Source organism: Sinocyclocheilus anshuiensis, unplaced genomic scaffold (assembly GCF_001515605.1).
Source record: "Sinocyclocheilus anshuiensis isolate Anshui unplaced genomic scaffold, SAMN03320099.WGS_v1.1 scaffold1024, whole genome shotgun sequence".
NCBI classification, from domain to species: domain Eukaryota; kingdom Metazoa; phylum Chordata; class Actinopteri; order Cypriniformes; family Cyprinidae; genus Sinocyclocheilus; species Sinocyclocheilus anshuiensis.
In genome coordinates, this window is record NW_015552843.1 from 679037 (window position 1) to 691166 (window position 12130).

General features: G+C 36.3%; 1 pseudogene; it reads right to left on the bottom strand.

Annotated features, from left to right (window-relative positions):
- The window catches only part of LOC107667987 (nephrocystin-4-like), a 173342-nt pseudogene that overhangs the window by 119885 nt on the left and 41327 nt on the right, over positions 1-12130 (bottom strand).

Here is a 12130-nt window from a genome sequence, read left to right on the forward strand (position 1 = left end):
CTGTAGGTTGCAATGGCAATGCACTGGCGTTAGTTTATCCGAGGATAGTGTAAGATGGATTCAACAGATCACATGCACCTGCAGCGCTTCTGTGAACGGAGAAAACAGAATAAAACTATAGGCTTACAAAAAAGGAATATATAGGCATATACACTAAATATATTTTACTTAAATCATTGACAGATTAACAAAACGAAAGAAAAAAATGTGTGAGTTACGGTTCATCGTTCCAAAGTTCTCGGAAAGGAAAAAGAGAAGGCAGAAAGTAGTTTTCTTTATTTTTTTCTTTATTTATTTTGCAAAAGCTTGACAGTTTCGAATAATGTCTTGCTTCTATCTGTATAACCAACCAGCATTGGTATGACCATCGTGCCGGTGCCTCACGCACACACACAACATATTTTTGCAACATTGCAGCCTGTTCATTATCAAAATAAAATACAGTTAAAAAACTAATAAAAAGTTACACTGCTCCGTTGTACAAAATTTGTTGCGTTCAGCTTGACCAGCGCCTCACTGTGCTGATATAGCCGATGTGAAGGATGATGTTTTACGTCGATGAAAGTACAAAGCCTAGCCTATAATAAATAATATTTTAGAATATAGAAACATTTGGATTCGTGCCGAATGAGAGAGGTAGGCATCAGTTTCACCTTAAATTAATTTGTTTTTGGATTGACGTTTTTATAGTCCAAATGCATAGCCTTAACTTTAGAGGATTTGTTGTGGAGAGAAACTAATAACTGTGTTTATAATGTTTATAAACATTTTGCTTTAGCCTACCGGCATTTTAGCCTACATTATTTCTGAATGTAATAGGGCTAATAAAATGCGACGTGAGCCTATAGCCTATGCAACTTATGTTTTTTTTTTTTTCACTCTCAAAACGCAATCTTATACAAGTAGCGTTTTTTTTTTTTAACAACGCAGCAAACATTTTTAAATATCTTAAAAATACTTTAATGTCTTTATAGATAATAGATAATATATTTTTTTCTTTTGTTTAGTAGCCTACATTTGGCCAAAATCTAGAAAAGATGGTGCTGTATTGATTGTGACTAAGGGTTATAGGTTATGGGTTATAGGTTAACGCTACCAGATCTCTTCCTGTTTTTTCTTTTTCTTTTTGAGTAAAGAAACACTGTATTTTTTTATTATTATTATTATTATAGGCAAAGAAAATAGCTTTTAAAAAATAACGTTATAAACCGGTTTCGGAACGGTAATAATACAGAGGAACGCAGGAACAGAAACATTAAAATATCGATTCTGCTCAGAGTGCACCAATTGAATTTTTTTTTTCTTCTCATTTTCAAGCCCTGATTTTGAATAAGTTTTTATTTTTATATTTTCTGTTTCAAATTTTAACTAAAGTTTTAGTATTTTTGTTTTATTATTTTTTTTTTATTTTTTACTATATAGTTTTTCTATGTATAATTTTTATTAATTCAAACAAAAGTTAAACTAAATAAAAATGGGACATGTTGACTTGGCAACTAGTTTTTATTTCAGTTAAAGTTGTTTTTAATTAAAATTATATACAAAAACAAAATATAAAAATTATACATAGAAAAACTATATAGTTTTTTATATAGTTTTTCTATGTATAATTTAGTTTCAGTTTTAACTATAATAAGCCTGTTCCTAGCAACTACAGTCTGATCACAACAGTTTGTGTGACAATTCTGCACAGATTATAAGTGGGGGGGGGGCATCATTTAAAAACTGTATATAACATTTTAAGGAGGAGTCATATCATAACTTCTGAAAAAAAATTACTTACTGAATTTACATTATTGAATGGCCTAAACGTTTGATTGGAGTCATTTAGTAGCTTACTGTATTCTGGCAGTCTCTGTTGAGCAGCTGGAGCAGGTTAGATTCGAAGACCTCCACGGAGGGGAAGAGTGCCACACGTAGGCCCTCCAACACACACGAGAAGCTCTTCAACAGACGAGGCTTCCGCAGTGCATCTGCTGCAACAGAGATGGAGTGAATATAACGTTAACATTGTACTCATTTCCTGCATGCACAGCCAATTCCATCCAGCCATTTTATTATTGTCCTTTATATTTCATGGCTATTCATTTTTTACAGCATTACAGCAACAAAGGATTTAATTAGACAGTAAAAATTAATTTAAATCAGCATGCTTCAGAATGCCAAGATCCTCTTACTCATGGCAATGCATTCAAATACACAAAAAAAACACAAACAAATGCACGGGATAACAAACTAGTGAGTGATGCACAAGAGAGCTCAATGTGTTCCAGAAGCTGGGAAAAATCCATGCAGTTGAGGCCAACGTTATGGAGCTCCATGTGGCCCAAATTCCTCTTCTGATTTAAAAAAAGAATAAGGACCAATGATAATTTATCATTTGGAGTATGTGTCTGGCTGCATCATCACAAGCACATTTCCTCCAGCTGAGATCTTTGGCTGGCCCCATTTCCGCTCTCAGTAGGGGTCTCGCTGTGAAGCATTTCAAACATTGTCTATTGAGAAAGTCTTCTGCATATCCAAGCCATTGCACGCACTTTTTCTTTTCTTTTTGGTAAAGACAAAATTTGAGCTCACTTACCCACAGGAGTCTAAGACACTCCATAATCAGTTCAAAAATCTTTTGAGCAATCTAAAAATGGTCACATCACATGTTTGTGATTGTCAAGATTTGCCTGGTTCGCCTCGGCACATCCAAACATGCTCAACTCACAGCGATGCTAACCTGCTTCTCTTTGAAAAACTCATCCTTGATATTTTATTTAGACGTCTCAGAGAAATATGCAGAAAATAAAAATAAAATGAAATATAATCTTCACATACAGACAGGTTAAGTGAATCATCCTCCATAATTTATTTAAAGATAAACATCTGTTATACAGCATTAACCCCTAGGCTAACCGGTTTCTATAATTGTTGTGCATTCCCTAAGTAAAAGCGGTCTATAAATCAGATTCTTCTCAGAGGTACTGGACCTGAATGTTTACATGATACATGATGATTTCAACATGGAATGCAAGAAGAATTATTTTGAAATATTTGATGATGTACACAACCGTTCAAATGTTTGGGGTTGGTAAGATTTTTTATGTTTTTCAAAAGTCTCTTATGCTCACCAAGGCTACATTTATTTGATCAAAATAAAGTAAAACAGTAATATTGTGAAATATTATTACAATTTAAAATAACTGTTTTCTATTAGAATATATTTTAAATTGTAATTTATTCCTGTGATGGAAAAGCTGAATTTTCAGCAACCACTACTGCAGTCTTTAGTGTCACACGATCCTTCACGAATCATTCTAATATGCTGATTTCTGATAACATTATCAATGTTAATAACAGTAGCTTAATATTTTTGAGGAAACCATGATGCAGTTTTTTCAGGATTCTTTGATGAATATCATGGGCCAGTTTTACTAACTTTTGGCGTTAAAATTGTACTGTCAGGTTTTACTAAAGACGCGCAGTGACGAATTAGTTCAGAAAAGGTGTGGACAGAGTTATTTTTGAAATGGCTGCAATTATTGTTGCTAGGAGGAGGCACCGCAGAGAACAGAAAGCACGTGGTATAGAAGGGAGAGGATAAGTTGCTGTGGCAGCAGACAGCAGGCCTGCTGGTTTGAATGAGTCACAACCAGGAGAGTTTCACTTTCACGGATCACTCAGCCATACACAAACACAGTCTATCACAGTTTAGCTTTAACACACTCACACAGTCTGCCACAATGAAAGCCAGGCCCGGAGAGCTCCAACGCACTCAGACATTTACCGTACACACAGTCTGTTGCCTCAAACACACTGCACAATCACTCTACACTCAAGCACACATACACATCAAACCAGGCTTATCTGTACAGCAGCATTGAGGCCTGACAGCCAAACAAGTGCAGCATCGTCAGGACATTGCAGCATACAAAACACTCCACCACTGCAGCCCAAGAGAGATGCGTTACAGAAGCTCCGATAGGTGATGGCTCAACAGAAGAGAATGGAGGAAATTCAATGTGCCTCTTTAAACATCTTAGGGTGTATTCACACCTGTCTTGTTTGGTTTGAATGCATCTAACTCAAGTTCGTTTCCCCCTTTGGTGCGGATCTTTTGGGCAGGTGTGAATACAGCAATCAACCTGTACAAACAACCGTACCGAGACCCAGCTGAAGAGGTGGTCTCGGTCCGCTTCCAAACGAACTCTAGTACGGTTGAATGGATAAACCAATGAAAGGATGACCTTAAGCACACGTGTGGTTTTGTTTACAGTTTCTGGTTCACTTGCAAAAAGGGCAGTGTGAAAGCGAACCACACCAAACAAAAAAAATCAACATTGTATTTGGTCCGGACCAAAGCAAGTGATCTAGCGGACTTTTCTGGTGTGAATACAGCCTTAGTTTTGCTAAAGTTTTGTATCCATTTGTATTGTGTATCTTTAAAGTTTAGAATACTGTATTTCTCTAATGCAGGAGTTTCCAACTGTTTAACTGCTTAACCCCACACCTACATTTTTAATTTACTTCGAATACCACCTAATTCCAATCTTTCCATAAATACAATGTTTTTCACAACTTCACACTTTTGTATGCTCAATATTCTTACTTAACACATTTCAAATTATACATCTTTAATTGTGTAGATGATAGATAATATGTACATCCATGATATTTTTTTTAAGTTTCCACTGTTTTTATTTGCTTCTTAGCCTTTTGCAGCCCAATTAATTAGTCCTGAGGTAAGACAAATTCATTTTGAAAAGTGCAAATATAACGTATTATAATATAATGTGGCTCTTCATCAGACCTGATGCGTGTTTTTTTGGTGAGAACGTTATAAATATTTTTCCACTTTTAGAGCTATGGTGCAACAACTTTCTCTTTTTCTTTTTCTTTTTCTTTTTCTTTTTTTTTTTTTTTGTGGTTGAGCACCCTCACTGAGCTTTTTTGCCAGAAGTACAAATATACCATGTAGTCTTACAAATAATGTTAAGTGATAACGTGCATAATTTTTGTTATATTTTTGCCAAAAGTACAAATATACCATGTAGTCTTACAATTAATAATAACGTGTCTTGTATAATCATTGAACAAATAATTGAAAAGGCGTGTTATTTGGTGTTATTGATGAAGTACAAAATTTCACACACAAATATATATATATATATATAAATACTTTCACACTCTGTTACTACCCAATTATATATTAGATATTTTTATTATGGCTGTTAACAGGTAATGATTAATTCAGAAACTGAAATCAATTTAAATATGTAAATCATATTTGAAATAAATTAATTAAATACTAAATAATACATTTTACACTGTTCCTCAGGGAAACCCTTCTTTCAAGCATTGAAGGATTAGTTCACTTCCAGATTAAACATTTCCTGATAATTTGCTCACCCCCATGTCATCCAAGATGTTCATATCTTTATTTCTTCAGTCGAAAAGAAATTTAGGTTTTTGAGGAAAACATTTCAAGGTCCAAATACGGTTTCAATGCAGCTTCAAAGGGCTCTACATGATCCCAGCTGAGGAATAAGGGTCTTATCTAGCAAAACCATCTTTCATTTTCTAAAAAAAAATTAAATAATTGATATACTTTTTAACCACAAATGCTCGTCTTCACGCATTATGTAGTCATGTTGGAAAGGTCACAAGTGACGTAGGTGGAAGTACCGTTGTAATTATAAAGTATGTTTTTTTTTGTTTGTTTTTTTTTTAGAAAATGACAGATCGTTTCGGTAAACAAGACCCTTTCTCCTTGGCAGGGATTGTGTAGAGCCCTTTGAAGCTGCAATGAAACTGCAATTTGGACCTTCAACCCATTGGGTCCTATTAAAGTGAAAGTGAAAGTGAAAGTGACGTGACATGTGGCCAAGTATGGTGACCCATACTTGGAATTAGTGCTCTGCATTTAACCCATCCAAAGTGCACACACACAGCAGTGAACACACACACACCGTGAACACAAACCCGGAGCAGTGGGAAATGAAATTAAAGTCCAGTTTTCCTCAAAAACCATGAAATTTTTATTCTGGAAGTGAACTAATCCTTAAATCTTTTACTATGTTTTCCTACGTTTTGAACAGCATTAAAAACAGGTGAGTGTGTCACAGAACTGTGTTATGATCAATCATGTGCTAAGACTACTGGGACATTGAAGGTAATTTTTCACTTAGATACAATTAAAGCAGTAAAAACAAGAGGTGGCTGGTAGAATCTGGCTTTTATGACACCCACTCAAGAAAAGTTTATAATCAGAGAGAATATATTGCTTTTGGATCTTGGAATGAAGTGCTTTGAATCATGTTTTATTAACCATATTAACAGTCGGGGGGAACATCTCTCTTTTTCTACTTTCAGTCTGTGTGGGGCCCAGGAGGATGCAGAATATAGCACTTAAACATTTCAGATGCAGTTCAAAGAGAAACCTGCTCCAGAGGAACCCCATTCCTACATCTGCTCATCGGTTTATAATGAGAGAGAGAGTAAGAGGGAGCGAGAGAGTTAGAAATATCACTGTGGAATAATTCTCTAATTTCCTGCATCCCTCTCTGGATCTAGACTGCGGTCGTGGGTCACGCTCCCTGTGAGATATTTGGAGTGCTGGAGGATTAGCCCGACATTGTGCTCAACTTCCAATCCCCTCGCCACTGTGAAACCCACCACGCTTCATTACTATCGTTCAGAAAGTCTGTCTTTACCCACCCCTGAAAGCAGCTCAGAACAGAAATCCAAAAAGAGACGAGTCATGAGCACAGTGATGTGAGTCGGAAAAGTTGTGAAAAGACTCAAGTGTTTTTGCTTCAAGGTCTCATTTAGGACCTGCTTTGGTATGAAGTGATTCTGAAGCTAATCAAGGAAATGTCCTAAGAAACGGGAAGCTCTTTAGCGAGGCTTCTAGAGTTCCTTCTGCTGTCTCCATGGCAACACACATTCTCTCGTTACAGATGAGCAGTCATCAAATGTCATTTGATTGTTTTATAACTGTAGTGAGAATCTAGCACATTAAAGCCTTTCCTCTCACATTCAAATGTTAAACTGAGAGGGAGCATCGTGGGTAATCCTACCTGTGCCTGTGTCCGTGGACGACACCATACCGGGGATGCTGTCATGTCCAGACACCAGAATGTTGGGCGGGAGCAGGTGCATGATGGAAGTGAGAGCTGGGTGTGGCTGTATGGAGTAGAGCAGCTGAGAGCCCTCCATCACTGATAATACAGTATTCACTACAGAGAGAGAAGAACAGTCATGATTACCATTGAGCGTCACAGGAAGATGACACAATTCTAGATGTTTACAGAGTGTTGCTATATGGTTTCTAGTGTGTTTTGGGTGGTTGCTAGATACGGTCAGCAATGCATCATACACTAAGGGTGTGGTTTCACACAAAAGAAACAAATCCCACTCATTCATTCCAAAGAGGAAAATGGGAATAAATATCAGATGGATTTGGCCATTAAAAACAAAACATACGCAATAACATAATAATAGTTTTTGTTTTGTTTTTTGCTTCCAAAGGCTGTATTTATTTGACCCAAGATATAGTAAAAACAGTAATATTTTGAAATATTACAATTTGAAATAATACATAACAGTCTTCTATTTTAATATACTTTAAAATGTAATTTATTCCTGTGATGGTAAAGCTAAATTTTCAGCATCATTACTCCAGGCTTCAGTGTCACACTATCCTTCAAAAATTATACTAATAAGCTGATTTGGTGTTCAAGAAGCATTTCTTATTATTATCAATGTAGAAAACAGTTGTGCTGCTTTTTGTGGAAACAGTTCTATATTTCTTTTTTTCTATATTCTTTGATGACATTCCAAAGAGGAAAATGGGAATAAATATCAGATGGATTTGGCAAACGCAATAACATAATAATAGTTTTTGTTTTGTTTTTTGCTTCCAAAGGCTGTATTTATTTGACCCAAGATATAGTAAAAACAGTAATATTTTGAAATATTACAATTTGAAATAATACATAACAGTCTTCTATTTTAATATACTTTAAAATGTAATTTATTCCTGTGATGGTAAAGCTAAATTTTCAGCATCATTACTCCAGGCTTCAGTGTCACACTATCCTTCAAAAATTATACTAATAAGCTGATTTGGTGTTCAAGAAGCATTTCTTATTATTATCAATGTAGAAAACAGTTGTGCTGCTTTTTGTGGAAACAGTTCTATATTTCTTTTTTTCTATATTCTTTGATGATTACAAAGTTTAGAACAGCATTAATTTAAATTAGACTTTTTTTGACTGTTCACTAGGACTGGGTAAAAAATATCGATATCTCGATATTAATCGATTGTCTGGATTTTGATTTCAGCAAGAGGCGAAGCCTCCTTACTGACTGGATCTATGACATATTGGTAAATATAAGCCTCTGTTCCCTCCTTCAGTGTTAGTTTATGGGATTTAATGCCCAATTTATCATCTGCCTTTTTAGCTGATAAGTCTGAAAGGTAACGGCATGCCTCTCCTCAACAAGCCACACAATTTAAGGTATCGTTTATATCTGTAGCTCAAATGGTGCGGGACAAATTACACACTGAAGTTTAATACTGGGTTATGGGTTTAGAAAAAACATCAAGTATGAGCAATAATAATAGTGATGCTTGTCTTAGCAAGCACCACTAATAACTATAAACAGATCAAAAGCAGGATACTGTCAAACCCCACAGCACGGTAAAATCTAGATTTATATGAACCCAAGGTTTACACATCATTGTTAAATACTGAGGAAAAGCATCCCTGTCAAATGTCTGCTGTTGGCTGCACCCAATGAAACTCACCATCATAAAAGATTACTAAAAACGAGAGAGATATTTTTCTCAAACTGGGACAACATATGAGAGCACAAGCGGAGAGTTTCATTTCATGCTAGAGTCAACAACTATATTGTATGCTAGCAATCTCCACTTTAATTTAATTTTACCACACTTTTGCCCACTCTACATGATTTCGAGAATACTTTCACTGTCAGACACTTTCACAGCAGAGGAAAAACACCCACCTGGACCCCATTTGAGCTTCTAAACCTTATTTACTTTTAAAACAGGCACTTTATGCCTTACGTTCTCAAGCAAACCAAAAACCAGTGAGTCAAGGTAAGACTCAGATATTGAAATGATATAAGATACTGACTTATATAAGGCTTTTAGATGCAAGGTGTGTCCAAGAAGTCCAGAGAAAATAACCCATAGTGCAACTGGACATGGTTCCATGCGTGTTCTGTTTCGTTGTTGTGTGCATCTGTGGAAAGAAAGAGAGGGCTGGTGTGAACCCGCTGGAAGACGGGCCGTTCATGCCAGTCTGCGTCATTACATTTCAGCAGAGCTTTCCATTTTTCATTAGGCCATTTATCCCAGACACAGATACATGCGCACACGCATTCCGCTCCATTACTTCAAAGCCGTATTACACAGAATCGTGCATCACTGCCGCTCAATTGAAAAAACACGGCCGGTTCTGAATGAAACAAATGCGTGTGCACACACCTGCCTGAGTTGAGGAAATGGAAGTCGGTGACACCTGCATATGGTGGCAGGTGACACCACACATATTTTCATTCACATACCAAATGACAGGCCCAGATGCAATCTGCAAACTTTTTTGGATTTTGGGATGGATTTAAACATTATAAATGTGCCAACAATTACCATACAAACTCCAAAAAGAAAGAGAGCGGGGGAAAGAGAAACACATTCTGGAACACTGCCATAGCCCGAGAGCGTGCGCAGTCACTTTATTAGACAAACTCATTCTAATTGCTCAGAATTGCACTTTGCTTACTCTGTACCACTGTGCAAATCACTGAGCTGCAGTGTGTCATTCTGTTCACTCTTTATAACAGCTCTGAGTGGTGCTTGCCTAATGGTTAAGGATCAGGGCTTTAAAAAAAAGGCCACAGGTTCAATCACAAGTAGGGTGACAAAATTGCTGAGATTACTTATCTAATGGACCAATCTGTACAATTAGAGTACAACAAATTAGATTAAAAAACATCCACTTAGTAGCAAATAAACATGCTGTTCTAATGATTACGTATTACTGGGCACAAAAAGAATCGGGACACTTTTTCTATTCTCTGTGCCGAATTTGGGGGGCAATCTGCAGAATGGAACGGTTTGTGATGGAAGTACCAATCCTGAGGAAATCTATGCACAGATTTTGTGTGGGCCTGCATATTTCTAGTCTGTGTAGCAAAGTTCATTCTTTGCAGCGTTATTATGCAACACTATGCATTTCAAATATAACCTGCTGATCTTTTTTAAGTATGTATTTTCCTATTTCACTGTATCTGTATAAATAAGACACCTGCTATAGTGTAGTATTACTGCGATTACACTACCAGTCAAAATTTTGGGGTCGGGAAGTGTTGTTTAATGTTGTTGAAGTCTCTTATGCGCAACAAGAAAAAAAAATAGTATTGTTGTGAAATATTTCCAGAATTGACTTCAAAATACCTTAAAATGTAATTTATTTCTGTGATGGAAAAGCTGGAGTCCCAACTATTTCCTTCAGAAATCGAATATGCTGACTGAGTGCTCAAGATATATTTCTTCATATTATAAATACTGAAAACAGTTGCTTAATAGTTTTTTCAAAACTGTGATGCATTTCTTTTCAGGATTCATTGATGAATAGAAAGTTCAAAAGAACAGCATTTAAAAAAAAAACAGTAAAATGTATAATGTTATAAAAGATTTCTGTCACATTTGATTCAATTTAATCCATCCTTGCTGAATAAAAGCATAAAAAAAATCTTACTAACCCCAAACCTCTGAATGGTAGTGTTATTTATTTATTTATTTAACATAGAAAGCAGAGAAAAGAATACATTTACAAAAATAAATGTATAAAAATATATTTATATTTTTTATTTTATTTAATTTTATTATATTTGTATTGTATTTTACCTTTTTTGTTTTGTTTGTTATTTATTTTTATTTCTTTCTTTTATTTATTTATTTATTTTAAATGTGACCAGGACACATTGCAGTCTAGATTCAAACTTCTCTTATACAAACACCAAGGCTCAGCATGCGTGAAGCACATGTACAAACCACTAGGCCATGGCTCCAAAAACAGCAATAAAATTATTAAAATTAAAATTAAAAATAGCAATCAGTGCACCAGAACCTATACAGCTCTCTGTCCACCAGCTTTGTTGCTGATTCCCATGAATACTTCATGATTAAACCTATGATTAAGCAACTAATTCAACATGACTGATCTTTCTTTGGCCTTTCGGGGTTATTATGTGTTTCTTTCACGGGTGAAGGAACAGCAGATGTAACAACATCAACATGGTTTTGCATCTATTTGTCTCTATTCTGAAGGAATGACTAAGCTACTGTGCTTGTCAAAATCAGCCATCTACAAACACTGAAGTGTGTCAAAATAGGAATTCTAATCTTCAGAGATGAAAAACTGCTCACTCATTCTCACATCTCTCCAGCTCTCTCTTCTACGCACACACACACACACACAAAGACATGCGCCCAGACAAACACATCAAATAAAGCGCAGATTTCAACGTGCCAGCATTATTAGGCTCTGCCAGTGCTGTTTACACGTCCTCTCTGCCAGTAGTTCTCAACCTGTGGGTTGTGATCCAAAAATGTTCTGCTTCCAAAAGTGAGGGAAAACAAATCAATGCTAAATGCAAAAAAATAAAATGTAACCAACCATGCAAATAACAGAACATTAAAGGGGTCACATGATGCGATTTCAAAGTTAAGAGTCAACCACGCCTACCTAAAACGGCTCGTTCTAACACGCTCCCACATGTCTACGTCAAGATGTGGGAAGATTTGCATAACGCCGCCCATATGTTCACGCAAAGAAAGAAGGCGTAACTTTTATTCTCGCTGTAGTATTGTTGCTGCCGCCATGTCGTGAAGACGCTGTGTTTCGTTGTGAAAGCGAAACTACTTTGTTTGGCCTTCCAAAAGAGGACGATATCCGCTTCGTCATGCCTAGAGCTGATCCGTGCTGGTCACTGAGGAAATACATCAACTTCACGCTGTGGATCGCCGGATCGGCTTTCACCGTGGACGAAGCGTCCAGGTCGTCCAGCCTGGGGTCGTCACATGTGGTTGCCGCAAGCCCGCCGGCCACGC